Source organism: Ptychodera flava, chromosome 17, assembly GCF_041260155.1.
Source record: "Ptychodera flava strain L36383 chromosome 17, AS_Pfla_20210202, whole genome shotgun sequence".
NCBI classification, from domain to species: Eukaryota; Metazoa; Hemichordata; class Enteropneusta; family Ptychoderidae; genus Ptychodera; species Ptychodera flava.
The window spans coordinates 17,548,680-17,567,262 of record NC_091944.1 but is presented as its reverse complement, the minus strand read 5'-3'; the positions used below and the strand labels follow the sequence as shown (position 1 = coordinate 17,567,262).

At 39.4% G+C, this 18,583-nt stretch overlaps 1 protein-coding gene across 4 annotated transcripts in view; it reads right to left on the bottom strand.

Moving 5' to 3' along the window:
• The window catches only part of LOC139115635 (short transient receptor potential channel 7-like), a 98,962-nt gene that overhangs the window by 65,346 nt on the left and 15,033 nt on the right, over nucleotides 1–18,583 (bottom strand). Inside the window, exon 1 of one of the 4 annotated variants that reach the window (XM_070677910.1) lies at nucleotides 5,793–5,957. The exons of the other annotated variants lie outside the window; for them this stretch is intronic. The gene's annotated coding sequence lies outside the window, so the exon portion shown is untranslated. Of the gene's footprint in view, nucleotides 1–5,792; nucleotides 5,958–18,583 lie in introns of those variants that run through there. 4 annotated transcript variants of the gene reach the window in all.

The window sequence follows — 18,583 nt, the reverse complement described above, 5'->3', positions numbered from 1 at the left end:
CACAGTGTGATTTGATTTTGGATGAAGACAATCAGCACTCGCACACAGGCGTTCTGTTTACTGGATAGTTTGTATAAGTGTAGTTTATGCTACGTTCCGATGTTCTGTTCCGTAAAAGTCTACGGAACAGAACGTCGGAACCATGGTCGGAATGTAGCATAAAACAAACTACCCAGTGGCAGTAAATAGCTCTGCATGGCCATGGCAGGGCTGTGTGTTAGCGGCGCGGCGTTATACGACCTCCCAACACATGTGGTGGGAGGCCGTATAAAGCCGGTAACACACAGCCCTGCCATGCAGAGCTACCCAGTAAACAGAACGCCTGTATGCGAGTATGAAATATAACGTCGAGCAACAAGATTGAAATTAATGACTGTTTGAGCTGGTACTCACTCAGTAAACTGCTAGGCCATATGGACATCCGCATATCTGTACAGTGATCGGTTGGTCGCTGGTCTCGACCGTGCCGTGTGCAGCGCAATCTCCCATGATGCTAATATGAGACACCCTAACCAGGTGAAAAAATTGGACGCGCAGTTTCGGCTGGCTTCGCATTGTAAAATGCATCGGAATTTTGAAAAAGTAATAAAAGTGAGCGCATATATCAAAAAGGACCAAAATAACAGATTAGTATTGGCAATGTTACAAAGTTTAACAACTTTATGCAAATATAGGAATGGAAAAATCCCTGGACTGCGTAAAATTTCAGTTCAATTACAACAACGGGGACCACTTTGAAGTCAGGGACCACTTAGAGGTCTTCACAGACGTGCCACTGGGCAGTACCATGGGTCATTACACTGGGTAGGGTGTACTCAACAATTTGATTATAGGGCACTGAGGAAGCTGTTGGTTGTTGAACATGGCATATGGTTGACGAAAAGAACAGTTAGTAAAACTCGTAAGGCATTAACCCTTTGAGTGCTGTTATTGTTCTCATCAAAATTTTAGTGCAACATTTTTACCAATTTTTATGAATTTTTCTATAATTTTTTGATAATTTTGGACCAAATGGACATCACATTTCCATTTGCTACAGTTTGTTATCAAAATTTTGACAAAAATCTGAAAAAATTGACTGGAGTATATTTTCTAAAGGTGACAAAAATTGACTTTGGCGGTCAAAGGATTAACAGGTAGATTTACTTTCCTTACGTTAGGTGTTTATCGAGCCATACACTGCAATATTCAGCTGTGAACATCGCCTAATTTCATGGTAACACGTAGGCCAATGCTCATTTATAATAAGATGATTCAGTCTCGAAAATTAAAGACTTATCAATCTTTTTAATTTACCTCAAGTAAACTTTCATACATTCTCTTTCAAAATCAAAATCGGGGTCACCGTACAAATTTTGGTTCTAGAGAAACAAATTACAAAATATTAACCGATATTTGAAATTTAAAATGGACGCCATTAACCTCTATGGGCAAAAATAAAATCCCCGATTTTCGCAAATATAAGCCTGTAAAAACTTTACTCTGTAAGCTTTAAAATGAAGCCGCTCACAAGGGGTAGGCCAAAAGAATACTGTACAGTCCGAATATCTGTCCCCGAGGCGCATGCTACCTTTAAGTAGCCTGCTAAGGCAATTGAAAGAAAATTCTTTGTTAGCCGGCTTTAGATTGTTGAAAAACCTACCAGCCAGCCAGGTAAGAAAACAAACACAGAATAAACACAAGTGTATTAACAAAGGCTCATTTTTTATTTGGTTTCTTTTGGAAAAATAATATTTCTCTTTGTAATAGAGTTAACATTGTGTTTGTTTTCTTCATTTTCTCTGAAAACCTACCAGCACACGGACGGCAAACAAAGAATTTTATTTAAGGCGCCTTATAGTGAAACTGAAACACAGTCAAGTCCTCTCACTCATCCTTAATCGAATTTTAAAAACAACATGAGAATAATTTACACAAAATAAAATCTTAGCTTACAACGTGTGGTATCAAGACTAGGGTAAACATTTCGACTTTTATATTTGACACGACGTATGAATATAGCAAATGTAGCGAATGGCTTTCGGGCGTCTAAATGTTAGCAAAATGAGCAGTTTTCACATAAGCCTTCCTGTTCCGTATTATACGAGTTTCTTTCTGAGTTGCCGACTCCTTCTGCTTGCAATAAACGTGTAGCCATGGCGACCAGGGCATAGATGATTTACCAACGTTTTGGGCGGTTATGAACGGATACACCTAATGGAAGACTGCCGTCGCCGTTGCTGGGCAACAGGGTCTTGTTTACAAGACTCTGCATCAGCTGTGCTAGTCACATTGTCATCAACTTCAAGGAAATACGCACTTCGGAATTAAAGTTTACAATTCTCAGTCAAACGTTTATCAGTAAGAATAAAATCAGAGGTTGAGCCGCAAGAGTTCGGAGCTGACGAGACAACTACAACAAATTGACTGGTTTGAAATTCAAAATGGCCGCCATTTTGAAAGACAACTACAACAAATTTACTGGTTTGAAATTCAAAATGGCCGCCATTCTCCGCGCATGTGTCGACTACTTGGGCAAAAATAATTGTCTGCTTTCACACGATGATGGAAATTAAATTTTTTTCTGTCCTTTTCAAGATGAGTCCACACAAGGTGTTAACAAGAAAAGAATTACAAGATTTGGGGATTTAGAAAATTTATCCCCGGGGCGAATTTTTTGCCTTAATCTATCGTTTCGTTCTTCAACCATCTCAAAGAAACGCATTTGTATGATTGGCACAGATGTTAATTAAATCGATCATTTCTTCCTGTCATTTTTATGATCCAATTATCGCTGTCAAAAAAGGTAATAATAAAAGTGCGATGTTCTTCGAGCATTTGTCAGAGTAATGAAGCTCAAGGGAGTTTTTAATAATTTCGCCATCCCTGATATCACTCCTCAGCAATGCATAGGTGTATCGAAGTAACAGTAAACGTGGCGGTCTGAGGTGTTACAAGATGAGGTAAAAATAAACCTGACAGACAGAAGAGCCATGAAATGTGTCATCCAGTGAAAATGTGAAAATAAAGAAACTATGAATTAAATTTTGTGAATTCGTAGACGCAACAATGTACATCTTGCTGCGGTTTAAAAACTAATTTCTGCGGGGTCATGACTGCTCAACCATGACCGGTGGCTGATTATTGTTGGTTTCAACAATCATCGGACACGATAACACCAGAACCAACTGACTGCAATAAAAACCTGTTATGTCGGGTCGTGCCCGAGAGGGCTCCTGTTCGTGCGTGGTTATACATCTTAATATAGCACTTCCCGTGGAGAAATTTATTGGGCGAATCCAGATTGTTCAGTATTAAAAACGACAGCGAAAGACAAGTTAGCATTTGATGCCTTTACGTACCCGATGATAATTTCTTGTCGCTCGCAGCGTTTGCAGAATTCAGGTGTTTTATTTATTTTTCGACAAGACCAAACGTACACTGATAGTCACATTATAACTTGCTCACTGCCTTAACCCTTCTGGTTCATTGCTCCGGGTGAAGTATGGTTTACCCAACAATCCTATATCCGACCTGATGATAAGATTTCGAGGCCGGCGTCCTTTCAGTTTGTATCCAAAGCATATTTAAATAATCCTCGTCAGTAAAGTGCTAACAAGAACAACCTGAAAGACCTTGTCTTGTTCGCTATTTTATGGACGGCATATTTACACTGCTATGTCCTAGATAATTAGTGTCAAAGGTCATCGGTGACGAGGCCATTGGTGTGAACACCCGAACAACTTTTGCTGGTTTTCTGACAGTATTACAATTTCCTTGTGGCCATGAGATGAAGAACATGATGTTATATGCAGAGTCACATGCCTATGGCAGATTACTGGTACGTCCATCCACTTCGATATAAAATCTTACAGCATTTGAAACAAATGAAGCGCTTAATATAGACACGAACAGTAACACTCGAGAGCCGTGTCTTAGCGTCGTGAAATCTCTCCTTTTTTTTTCGTTTTTCTTAAACTTCGGAATACGCCGATGTTGTTTCTGCTTCAGGTAGTATGCACCTCGAAAGTGAAAGATTTAAACTTTTGCTCAAACTTTCCTTAATGAAACTTCAAATTATACCAACTCAAGAGTAAAGACCAAGGATCACCGTGCAAAGTTTTGTGCTAGAGAAACAAATTACCTAACAATTACCGATATTTGAAATTCAAAATGGCCGCAATGCCCGTGTTAACTCCATGGGAGAAAAATGAATTTCTGATTTTCGAAAAACTAACACGGTAAACATGTTTCTTACTCAAAGAGCTTTAAAATGAGCCCCCACAAGTGGTAGATTAGAATAGAATTGTAAAAGTTTGAGAGTCAAAACATCTGTTTCCGAAGTGCCTTCTACCTTAGAGTTTTCTTGTTCTCCCTGATACTTTCAGTAATCAGTGTTATGGATTCTTTGCACCACCTGTAGTATGATGCAATTTGAGGGGAACGGAGCACCATTTCATGTTTTGTAGAGAGTATATATTGTATTTGAACCTTTTGGAGTACGAAAAGTGTGAACCATTAACCACGGACTTAAACCATGTGACTGTGTTTTTTTTTATTATTTGAAGCAATATTCACCAAAAAAATTCATGCTTTTCTCATGAATGCGTAATTTGTAGTTTATATCATATGATGATTCACATGGATTGTTTCAATATTTAGACAAAGTTCACGGGAAATCTTCGGCTGGTTAACCTCGGAATGAATCAGTCGCACAAAGGAAATGATATCAATAGTTTGTTGTCTCTCTTCTCTGGACAACCTTAATCCTCCAGGTTTGAAGTACGACGAACAAATAGGTAAACAGCAGAGTTTGCTTAAATATGAATAATTCCTGGCGGGAAAGTTATGGATCATTGATTACTTGAAATCGTGACATGGTTGATAACTTCCTCCATACATTTCAATACCGAAACTGCATTGAGCATGGCAGTTGACAAAACACTTGGAAGATTTGGGAGACGGTGACCTGCGCGAACATCAATTTGAGTGTCAATCGGGTTTACCATTGGGTGTGCACTGACGTCTGAACATGTCACATCTTCAGACGGATTCGACTGAATGTGTCACTTTTAGACAGATATTAATCTCAGCAACCATTGGAAAGTCTAAACCTTAATATTGCGTTTAGCTTACGACCGCTTTCTAAGATTACCAATGCCTCGACTCAGCTTGGGTGTTGCAATGAAGCGAGAATAAACGATGTCTGTCACACCATAGTCTGTCATCGCCACACCAGCGATGCACTTACAAATTACAGCCAGCTGTACAATGTAGTTTGCTATGATTAGCTGTGCATTCAATCCAGCCAATAACACACCTCAATCCTCTATCCTTGTATGAACACGACACAAGGCAACGGTAAGGACTGCTCACCCATTTCTTCTTCAATACGCATTGGTTTCACTGATTATGTCAAGGGTGTAAATGAAAAAGGGGCATAAATCGTTGAGGGTTTGTAAAATGCGCGAAAAAGAGGGACTTTTTCGCGTTCTGGTGAATGAAAAAGAGAAATTTCGACGCCACACTACAGAACCACGAACAATACGACAGTATAGAACATTATTGTATTACCTCTGTACTGAAATTTGGCTGCTGAAATCCACCATGTCAACGTTATAGGTACAAAAAATTCATCCTATTTTGACAAAGCCAAATCTCCTACACAATTCCAGGGAGTATCGGCGACCTAGAGATGCGACGGATTTCTAGCTGAGCAGATTAAACATCCAACCGTATTGAAAACGGTGAAGGCCAGACAGAACGGCGTTCTTCCGTACCGTGAGAACGTACATATCCCAGGCGATACTTACTTGCGACTGCTATCGTGTGCCACTGCAACGGTGGTGTTTGCTTGCCTCTTGGCCGTTGCCGCGACACGCGTTGTGTGTTTATCCAAACGACCAGGGTCGTTTGGGTCTTTCTTGTTATTTTGTTTCCGACCTCTCTCAGTGAACGACGAGTCCCAGTAGTCACCGGCAGTGGATTCTGATTGACATCATCACGTGACCCACATTGCTGCTAGTTTACATGGGACAAGTACTCAGTATTGAAGTTTTCAGAGGACATCGCCGTTTCAGGCACCAGGTTAACAGTTTCAGTTTCACTCCGATGTGCTAAGGGACCGTTCAGTTTTTACGGCCTGGGGGGGGGGCGGCAAAATCTTGTTGCCGGTGTTCAAAAAAATATAGACCCCCCTGCATTTTTCGCGAAAAAAAAAAGATGACCCCCCTTTGTCAGATGAAAAAATTGATGACCCCCCCCCCCCCCGCTGAAAAATAACCAAAACCTATATGTCAAATTTACCCGCATGGTTTGGATTTGAACTCCGGTACGCGGCGCACTTTATTCGTGTAGCAGAGATGCCAGTGCACAAACTTCTCAGCCACATCCATTGAAACGTCTGTTAATTAGGACGACTGTAAGGCAATTTTTAACTTCATTTCCATAGACAACTTATGTCCATGGACATTGTATAAAGTAAACTTTATTGGAGTGGTTCGCCAAAGGCAGCCCTCCGGTTAAGAGGGTCATGGGCCATTACGTAAAGTCAACTTTATTCTAGTGGGCCACCAAAGGTGGCCCGCCGGTAAAGAGGGTCGATCATGGCCATGGCATAAAGTGAACTTTATTGTTGGTATTATGTTTTTGAAAATGTGGTGACCCCCCCCTTTCCTACCAGTGAAAAAGCGATGATCCCCCCTTTGCGGATTCCAAAATTACGATGACACCCCCCCTGGATTTCGCCTCCCCCCCCCGGCCGTAAAAACTGAACGGTCCCTAAGAACTCATCCTGCTCACAGTAACGGGTGTAGCTACCTTTAATAGCTTCAACCCCAGTGAAAAGTCATTACTGCAGAAATATGCATGCACTATTTCCTTATGACGCAAACGGGCAGCTAAATAACATTTCAGCATTGAAAGAAACTAATTGTAAATCGGTTATGTTTTATTGACGTAACGCCACATAGCTTTCATTATGTAAGAGGAATTTCCGCAATATAGCAAAACCAAACGAAGTAACTCTCCCACCCAATTCCCAGAGGCCTGTGCATAATTTCCTTCCGTTTGTCCGAAACGCAATACATTGCATAAACTTCCACAATATCTTATAATTTCTCTTCGACATACGGTACATCGCGAGAGAGCTTGGTCGTAGTATAGTGTTCTATACCTTGGCGTAGTACTTGCAGTCTTGTTGTTGTTTAGAAGGTTGTAACTTTGCCTATTATCCAAAATACTGACATCATCATGGTGTATTCATACATGTATAATATTCTCTGTTGCTATTATTGAACTGTCCACCGCAAATTACTTCCCACGTGCCCTATTTATTCTCTCTCTCTCTCTCTCTCTCTCTCTCTCTCTCTCTCTCTCTCTCTCTCTCTCTCTCTCTCTCTCCTCTCTCCTCTCTCCATCAATAACAGTCTATCTTCTTGTATACATCTCACTTGCTGCTTCTCTGCATATCGTTACAAATATGTCCGGCCGCATCTTTATACGTCTATCTGTCCACCTGTATTACCGTATAATCTGTGTATGTCTGTTTTTGTTTGCTTATGCAGCGAAAAAACAACTATATCATTCATTTTCCCGGTATTCTGCGGTTATATAATGCAGGCGGGTGAGTAGATCTCATCCAGACAATATCACTGCAAGAAGCATTTGTCTCTTCATGTCTTTCAGTGAATAATGTAATGTACATTAGCTGACATGCTAATCCGTTCAGCTCACCTTTCTGTAAAAACCATTTCTATGTTTCGCCAAGAAATGATTTTAAATTCCGGGCTACTATACGCAACGACTGCCGCTTCAGTACGATTCCGCGGCTTTTTCAAAACATGGCGTGCGAAGACCGTTATCTCCGTCTACAGCTTTATTCATTTGGCCACGACGTGCTAAATATCCTACATTACTCTTCACATACCGGTCAGATTATTCTATGTACTTGTTCATTTCTTGTGAAATTTATTCATTTATGCAAGAAACCAAGTGATGAAGAATATAATCGCATGGCTGCAAAGCGCATGCGTAACTATGCTCTTGCAAGGACTCAGACCAAAGAGTGGATCACCGACGGTGCAATCCCAAATTATTTACAGACGAAATACAGCAAATATTTGATTTCACATGTCTTTCGCCAATTACCAAGTCTGTCGGTCGTTGGCATGGTAACGAGTTCTGACGCTCCCGTCCATAGAAAGTGAAATTTGAAAAGCCGACATGTTGGCAGCGGCATTTCGCCAACATACTAACTCCGTTGATTGCGACATCTGCATTTGGCAGACCATGTTTCGTTAATGTATTCGGTATTGTTTGGGGGGGTCAAGATTGCAGTAATTCGCCGAATGAAAATGCATGCATGAATATCATACAAAACTATTGTATGGCTAATTATAGTTTCAACTAAACTCATTATGGATCCTGCCAGTACAAGCCTGCACTTTCCTGTTCACTGAACACGTTTTGCGATTTTCATCACTGCTCACTCGCAGGCCCCAGTAACGGCAGCTATTTAAATTTTTTGTGTAGCGGCAGCAATTTAAGTTTTGTGTGTTTCATAAAACCATCAACGTTTACTCTCATTTGCTTAAAGATGCATTGTTTGACCAATGAAGTTGTGTCACTGTTGACCTGTCTGCTCGAGTGACCTATCATTGTAGTGAGGTGAATGAACTACTAGATGCAAATTCTAGCTTTACGAGCGAAACTACTGTCTATAATTTTCAAAAAATAAACGCGTAATCTCAGCTACCATATATTGTTGTTACATAACAACTGTACTGCACAGTTCTCTATTAACCCATATGGATCACTTTTCCTGTTCATTTAGCGTTTCTACTTTTCGTTATTCTCATTGAGTGGGCATGTAAACGAACACATTTTTCATAACGTTGTGCTTTCAGTGCCATATGGAGTTCCAACGATAGTCTGTGTACAAGTCCGTAGGTGTTGAAGTTAACGCAAAATAAAAGCTAGTTTCGAGGAACTATGATTTACAGCCAATACCATAAAAATAACGCCACAAGTTTGAGAGATTTTCAGCCTCCACATTTATTCTCTCCGCGAGAAAAGTGGTATAGGGAGGTTATCGGGCAGAGTAGTACTATAAGACGCATTGTTTCATATCATTCCACTAACACTACCTACTTTTTCTGTAGAAATTGAAAGAATTCACACTTTTGCTCAAACTTTCCTGAATGGAAGTTTATGTTCTCATTAACTTTCGAACAAAGAACAAGAATCGGGGGTCGCCGTGCAAAATTTGATGCCAGAGACACAAATTATGCCCAATATTTACCGATACTTGAAATTCAAAATGGCCGTAATCCCTGTGTTAACTCTGCGGGGGAAATTTTCGATTTTAGACCCAAAAAAAAGGCAGATGAAAAATTTAGTTACTCCATATGCTTCAAAATGACACCCCACTAGTGGTAGACCAAAAGAATATTGTAAATTGTTGAGACTTCGAATGTCTGTCCCCGAGGCGCTTCTAAGAATATTTCCATGCCTTTCTTCCCACCCATCTCCTGTACTTCCAATCCAATTGATGGGAATCTCATCGGTTACGTCGACGCCATCAGGATTACAACGTCCAACGGGACACATCTTTCAAAATCCCGAATCAAGAAGGACGAGACTTATGTCCCTCAGACCTGAAAGATCAACAACCTCAACCTTGCATTTCACGCAAACCGAAATGAGTGAAGGCGCGCTTACAGGTTATCTTTTCGTGACGTCACACGCGCGTCCTGTAGTCTTTTGACTGCACTGTTTAAAACGTCATATTGTCAATCTTAGACGCATCATGTTCAGAAACCGTTTCAGAATTAAAGGTATACAGTCACCTGTAATCTAAATATGCCCATATATGATCAAAGGGGCGTTCCTTGGTATTCAAAATGCCCATGTGAGGGCGTTGTTTTTAAAAAGCGGCCACCCGCTTAAAATCTGTGATTGGTTAGATTTTCTCTTTCCATGGTAACTGTGGCAAAATTGGAACAGGTGACTGTATACCTTTAACATTACAAAGTGAAACAGACCAAGGTATTGTGCTGACAATGACTTATTGCGTTCAGCCAGATTTTACAGAAAGCCTGCACATTACGAGCACTCTGATATAAACCCCTACCCGCTCGTGTGCACTTTGTTCTGAAAATGAAATGCACAAGGCACGAAGACAAAAGTAGTGTGCGTTTGGTCCAAGTGCCCTTGCCACTGTTATATCGATAATGTATTGACCGCCAAGAACATTCCACTTTTTCGGTCAAGTAGGTGTGGAATATGAACAAGACTGAAGTATACACATCCCTGTGGAGCACAATAGAGTTCAACCAATCTTACTTGACGACAAAGGCATTCTCCCCGTGTTACCACATCTGGAATATTTAACAATCACGCGTCAATATCATTCTCGCTAATTTACACTGTATTTAAGCCAAAGACGAGTTAACAGCTGAGCTTGACCGCTTATTCTATACGTTAACCTTGTATGCATGTGTCTCGAATGGAGAAGTTCATTAATTACCTTATTCGTATTACTTTCGATTTGAAACATTACAATCGATTTGATGAAAGTCAAACGATAGGAAAGTTCACCACCGCAATAATTGCATGAAGTCTGTGATTTGTGTCAACTTCCAGTGTAAGGATTTGCTAGCCAGTCTCCTGTGTAACGCTGTGGAGCTCTAATAGAAGATACTAATTTTGACTACCAATGCACAATAGAGATTAAGTTTGCAATTTACGATAATAACAAATTGAGACACTGCCATTATCATTGCTGGGTTGATCGACAGATTCGTGGCTCATCTACTTGGCGGTACTCAATAAATGTTATATCCCTTTGAAAAAAATCGTATTGAGCCTGGTTAAGTCACAGAACTGAGCGCACAACTCATTAGGCGAAAAATTAACCATTGCACCGAAGCATTTCCCAATCGATAGCTTGAATTCTATCGCTTTGGTATTATCAGGTTACCCGCGCAATGATATCGCTCTTATCAGGATGCGATAGGGCACGGAGGAAATTTACCCTTGTTCGCTTTAGCCCCGTAATAAAACAGTCCATTCCTTATTTTCAGTGATTTATGATTATATTCTAATACCGTTCGTTAACCATGATTTTATCCATTTAAGATGCTAAGGCAGACTAATTGCGGTATTGTCAGAGAAAATTCCACTCAAAAAGACGATAATTTTACGTGAAGAAATCCAAGACGTGCTGAGAATAATCACAGTTTTTGAGTTTTTGTCATCGATACGAACATTGCCTCGGGACAACTTTTGAAGATAACAATCAGACACGAAACTCCGTCACATCATAGTTGCTTCTTTCACAATATAATAGAGAATACATACAACGTAGCGGCCCCACATATTGTGGCATTGATTGTTAATCAACTCTCACTGAATTCATTATTTTATTTTCTCCAGACCATGAAGATCATGATTCGATTGTCATAGTCGCATGAAGGACATTTTTCGAACGATTTAATTATCATTAGGCCTAAAAGATAGTTCTCACACGGGCATTTTTTCTGAACGGGTACGCTCTAAAAGAGAACGTCTGTTAAAATATATCACGTAAATATTTGGATACATACATACATACATACATACATACATACATACATACATACATACATACATACATACATACATACATACATACATACATACATACATACATACATACATACATACATACATACATACATACATACATACATACATACATACATACATACATACATACATACATACATACATACATACATACATACATACATACATACATACATACATATATGCATACATACATACATACATACATACATACCCAAATATTTCCTGTTAAGTTATAAAGTGGCATTTCACATTGTACCATTGGGTAGGTATCGAGTTGGCTAATACTCGTCTATAATATGAGCAAGGTATTTTAAATTATTGGATCCCTCCATAGAGATTGTGTCATTACAATATTTCTAGGTACACAGGTCGATATTTTCTTTGACTTTGTGATCTTGCTTGTAGAGTCCACATCTGTTTTCTTCAACTATGTAAGGAATGAAACCGTGTAGCATACGCAATCTTCGTGTCAAATTAGACGACAAACATTTCATCTCGGTTCCTGCAATTCAATATAACCGTATCGCCGATGCCAATGCACGCAATAACTTACAGAGACATAGCGATAACTTTTAGCTCAATGCTTGCAAATCAATCTTAGATTAACGTCGTGCGACCACCAATACACCTTGAGAATTAACTCGGCCTCACAAGTTGGCGTATGTGGAAAAAAATTATCATCACATTGACAAAACGCTGTACTCCAGACAGTGAATCCATTCTTCTCTTTCGAAACATATTTGAAGCGAGGTTAGACTCGGCGATGTGAATGTGAATGCCGATGGTGAAAGATGGTGGGAAATTGTGAGATAGACTTCCAGGGACCACGTGGTTGTAAAGAATAATCTATACTGAGAGCAAATTGGAAGTTCTCAGCGTTAGACCATACACCAGACTGGTACCACAAACCTTTGTCTTTTTCTAGGGAATATGCTGGTACTCACTGACATTACTTAATTAATGGCGCTCTTGAACAATGAATCAAAGACAAAAGCAAGTGCACACTATAGTAGCTTAACGTCAAGTCTCTACACCTTGCATATACGCAACACTCAGCTGTCTCCAAGTCGATATAATTTGAGCGGACAACCACAACTTTTACGAGCGACAAGGATGCAGAAGCACGATCGAAGGCTTATCTCTACACTTACACCACGGCCCCTCCGCAACATAATGTACTTGCATTTCTGCTGACAACTTTGTGCTCTTGATCAATCAGCGTCCCACTTTCTAGTGGTAAAAAGGTCGCATTTAGCGGGATGAGTTTCTTCCGGTTATGAGTGATGTGTATTTGATTTCCTCTACCAAGATTTATTCGTTATTTTTGTAACAAAAGACGTTATTAGCCAACCTTTCCCTTAATTCTGATTACGCACTCTTGAAGTCCCTTAATGGCACGTAGCTGACAATAATTTTCCTACTTTCCTGCTGCGAATAAGAATTAAAGGATGCGAGCCTTGAATAAATGGCCTTCACGAAATAGGGAACGTGTCGTTTCCGAATTTCGCATAGAGCGAGAGTTTGAAGTCAAAAACATACTGTCGCTTACCCGGGGTTCCTGAAAGCTTGGAATTATAGATTACTCAAACTAATGCCTGATTTGAACATTCACATATGATGTTACTTGGACTATATCCATTTGATTTCAATTGCACTACGTTAACGGTTTGCAAGCCTCACCACGTTTTGTACCCGACTCAAACTGTCTGACCTTAGCGCCAGAGGGTGTTTGTCTTCCATTTAATTTCAACCTGACTCTCTCTAGAAGTTTAAATACATAATCGATGTCAAAACAGACATGAACTTGACTAGACAGCTTTCATTGAAGAAAAATCAAATATTTATCCTGAGATGTGCGTTGGCAATGCGAGTCATTATCGATGGACAAGATGAAAATTCATTAAGCACATCTTGCTTTATATCTGCAGAATATATTCGTCTCCGAGTATCTAACTATAACGCACGATGTTTCAACGAGCTAAAGCAAATTCAACCATATCTAACGGCAGATTGTTGCATCAAGGCCAGTAATACAGCGTTAACAACTCGAGAGTTAGGCTACAGATATTTAATCGCCTCTTCGACAACTGAACGTACAATTGGTATTGCTGCGTACCAAACATTTCTTAAGGGCACAATACATCATGGTATTGTCTATCTGTCCCGAATGAAACGGAATTGCGCGCCTCCTGAGACGGACCACGGTGTATGCAAATTACATATGCATATGATAATAGGCATGTTGGTATGTATGTCTGCAGCCATTTCTCTATCTTTCAATTAATACGTAATACGCCCGTCTGTTCGTTTGCCTGGCCGTCTACATGATGTGATGTAATATGTATGTATACGTATGTATGTATGTATATGTATGTATGTATGTATGTATGTATGTATGTATGTATGTATGTATGTATGTATGTATGTATGTATGTATGTATGTATGTATGTATGTATGTATGTATGTATGTATGTATGTATGTATGTATGTATGTATGTATGTATGTATGTATGTATGCATGCATGCATGCATGTATGTATGTATGTATGTATGCATGCATGTATGAATGCATGGATGGATGGATGGATGGATGGATGGAGGGATGGATGGATGGATGGATGGATGGATGGAGGGATGGATGGATTGAGGGATGAATGGATTGAGGGATGGATCTATGTAATACTGTATAGATGTGTTCATGTATTGATGTATGTGTTCGTGTTTGCATGATGTGTATGATATATTTCTATTCAGTAAATGGACATTTACATATATTTAATAACATGATATGTTGACCGCAATATATTTCACTCCAATGTCAATATCTACTTTTGGTATTTGTATTTACTGTTTAAGAAAGTCCTTTCAATGAAACTGGTACGATAAATTTGAGGAAGTATTCAGTTTCAAAAATGGTGATATAAACATTACAAATGATAACCTACTTGCAACCACAATGAGTGACGTCATAAAGCAGCCACATTCTCCAACCCTAATCAAATTTATCCTTCATTCAGTATTGCGGCAATTTGCTGACTGTAATACCCGAATCAGATCTGTCCACCCACGGAATTCCAACATTCTATTTCTGAACTTAATGCTTCGTAAATCTCGTGTTTTGTCTTGTCCTTCCCTCTACAACGAAATGTCGCATGTTTAAATTTCACAATTTCTTCGTTAGCCTGGTTAAAAGGAGCAACGGTCTAGATGTCGATGAAAATTGGCCATTCGGCACCTCATTTGTTTACTGACCACATGCTTATTCTCTAAATTGAACAAAAATTTAAAATTCTGGATGGATGCCACACTCCGAGACGCATCTCATAAGCTGATACCGACGGGTTTTGACCAAAAACATTTTGACGAAAAATAATCCAAAAGTCTGTCAATAATTATAATTTCAACTGATTTTACTAACAATTTCGGAAAATTCAACTGCCTCAAATAAAACTATACATATTAATTGACACTGTAGATTTTATGTTTATAATTATAGTAGCGACTGCTATCAATTTAAATCTCTAGCTACACTTGTTTCTTTTATTATTTCAAATTTTGTTCGACATATCAGAAGTGGTTAAGCACGGCTTGTAATAATAGGGGTTCAAATCTTGCAACTCGCGTCTCTTTTAGTCATAATCTTCCGTAAGCCTCTATAGCAATTGAATTTCACAGAGTTCAATTCGTGGCATCCACATCTTCTCAAAGTCTGAAGCCCCATTTTTTTGTATTTTACTTACTATGGAAATGTCACCATTTCAATCCATAGTGATAGATTTGGTCAATATGCGGCGGCCATATTTGAGCTGCAACTCGACGTTCGTCGCCGATGTTTGAAAAAATCGTTCCGTGGTCGCACTTCAATAATCATTTTTTCACAAGTTACATTTGATTTCAAACCATTTTATCGAAAACCGTGCAAAAAAAGTACAGCTAATGAGGCTTTGACACCACGAAACTCCGGAACATTCGTTTCATCTTGCAAGACCGATGTAGGTATGTTGTTATCATGAGTTTGTCATCAACGAAAGTTGCCTCCGGCAGTCACGAGTTTCATGTCTCTTGAATTGAAGACCTGGTAAATTAACCTTTACACAAAAACCTGAATCAAGTTGAGACAATGCAGAATTGATCACATAAATTTAAAACAAATGAGATGGCATGTATGATATTTATAATTTATACTACAAGATCATCGGCTACCCTAAGGCAATGCCGCATACTAATATTTAGGTGTTTCCAACCAGCTTATTACTGTGTGCGATTGTACTACAAATACGAATTGAACAATTAGCAGGCCGGTCAATACTCTAATGAGCCTAGGTGGACATAATGTCCCTCGACACAGTGTATTCAAGAAATGCTGACCCGACTCGGCTGTGTGCTGTGGACATTCGACAAAAATGCGAGTTCACTTGGTTCAATGCTCTCGCGGTATGGTGGACAAGAAATGTTGCATGGAGATACCGAAAATAAATCTGAGACAACGTTTGAGGCCCATAGTAGCGCAGTCTCGTATTGAGGGATCACCTTCGCGGGCAAAACATGCATATCAACATTATGCAAATGAGGGAAGGGTCGCTGACACACACTGACGGTTCTTGCTGACGTATATGAGGTGTGAAAGAAAAACCGCTTCCTGCTCATGACGCCATGATGCATACAAAACGACGCTGGTACAGGTAATGTGAAAACAGGCTGTCTCAAAGGACGACGGAATTAAAACTAAGAACTACCTAGAAAGAACCAGTTTAAGGCGATTTTAATCTCCAAAAGAAGGAAAAGAAAACAGGATTTCGAGAATGAAAAGAAAACAGGATTTCGAGAAAGGAAAGGTAATTTCAAAGTTGCTCATGACACGTGCTCATAACTATTCTAGATGACTGTTTTCTCAATAATAGGTTTAAGCAAAGCAGCAGCTATATCATCTTGTTCTTTTCCCGGAAGTGGCGCAATTAAAAGCATGATGGGATTTTACTGTCTTCGCATCAGTATCGAATTGATGGCGCATATCAACCGTAAAATTCCTCACGCTCAGTCACTATCAAATCAATATTCAACGCCATGTATCCATTTTTGACACGAGGGGAGTGACCGTATTGTTGCTTTTTAAAACCTTACTGTATATTGGTCCTGGCGATAGCATCAAAGAAAAGTTAATCGCGAATAATAACTTCGTCTTGTAGATTTGGGTGAGCGGTGCCCTCAACACGCTAGATTTTAGTCCCTGGAATTTTCGGTTGCAGCACTACAACCTTCGTCAGGAGAATAACCGATCTCAATGTCGTGACCTTTCGGACACGTGACATCAAAATCCACAGAGGAAGGTATAAATTACCAAAAGTCTATGACCCAATTATGATGTCACGTGTCCGAAAGGTCACGACATTGAGATTGGGTTATTCTGCTGACGAAGGTTGTAGTGCTGCAACCGAAAATTTCAGTGACTAAAAATGTAGCTTGATGAGATCAAAAGTTCAATTGACAGTAATCAGCTACAAACACGAATGAATTTCCATGCAAAGAAATAATAATGCAGTCTGCAAATGTACAGGATTAGTTAGCAAGCTGAATACTTTGTATCTCAACATGCTTCGGCGAGTACAACAAGAATTTTTGCCATAAAAAGTGAGAAAAGCGCCAAAGGTTATAGTTACTGGCCCTTTAAATGACGAATATTTATTTGAATTTGCTTTTTGTTTTTTTTTTACGAAACAAGAATTAGTCTAAAAATAATGTAGTGAAATACTAACACGAATACAGTTGTGCAAAAATCAAAAGTACATACATGTACATACGGTTCAATTAAATGCACAATATTGTGTATATCGTAAAGCATTACCCGACCTATGGTTACTGCGGAAGTGTACTCGGCAAACTCAATCTGGTCACGTAGTGTCAGACGACACGACAGCCACAACGGCAAATGAAGGCGAGACATTCTTATTGTGAACGGTTCACTTTTGAAACGGTAATATTTATTGAAACAATATACCGAGGACGATACTTCGACATCACCACAATAACGGACAGAATATTATGGGATATAAGACCAATCATTATATGCAAGGGCCGATATTGCTTGTGAAATGTGAAAATGTGGAAAAGTAATAAATTGCTGATCGATATTGTAGGTTTGTTATTAAATATAGCATCGCGCATGCGACATTGGCTTCTGCTGACAGAAAATGAAAAATGAAATAATTTTGACAGTTTTGCGCACATTTTATTTGGACTTGTTGATGAGTCCCATTGATATGTTAATTTTTTATACTTTCAATTGCAACACCAATGGCGAAAAATATAAAGAGCGGAATTTCCAAATCAAAATTTTAGGCTAAACATTTACTTTAAATTTACATATTGATGACAAAACTATGACGTCAACAGGAAGCAGTCACATTTCGAACATTGCCGACTGGGGGATAAATAATGGCAAAAGGTAACTCTAACGACGCCATTTTTATCGCTTGTTGACATGTCGTCTGCGCTGCGATTTGATCTCGACTTCAGCTGCAACGCCGACGGGGCATTGCGTTGTCCAAGTCAGTGATAAATGTGCACAGGGGGTCGTCGCACAATAAGAAGCTTATGGGACGCACACGATAAATCTTCAACGGGCCAGGCGTTGGTGTCGTCCGGCTGCAGTAAAGACAAAATTGACTCGTAGAACAAAAGCATTCTTCTTTCCTGTAATATCGACATAATCTTTTATTCGTGCAATGGGCGGAATTGCATTTGCTTGGGATCTTACATTAATTTGTAAGAATATCCAGAATGCAAGATGAATCCAATTAATACTACCTTACGGATTTACTTATCCGGAAACTGTAATTACTCTCCATTCGTGTGTTCATATTTTTTGACATGGCCGTCCACAATGAATTAGAGCAATCACTACAGAAGTATCCGAATAGTACCACTGAAAGACAAAGATTATGTATTTCTGCGTGCAGACAAAGTTCGAATTGT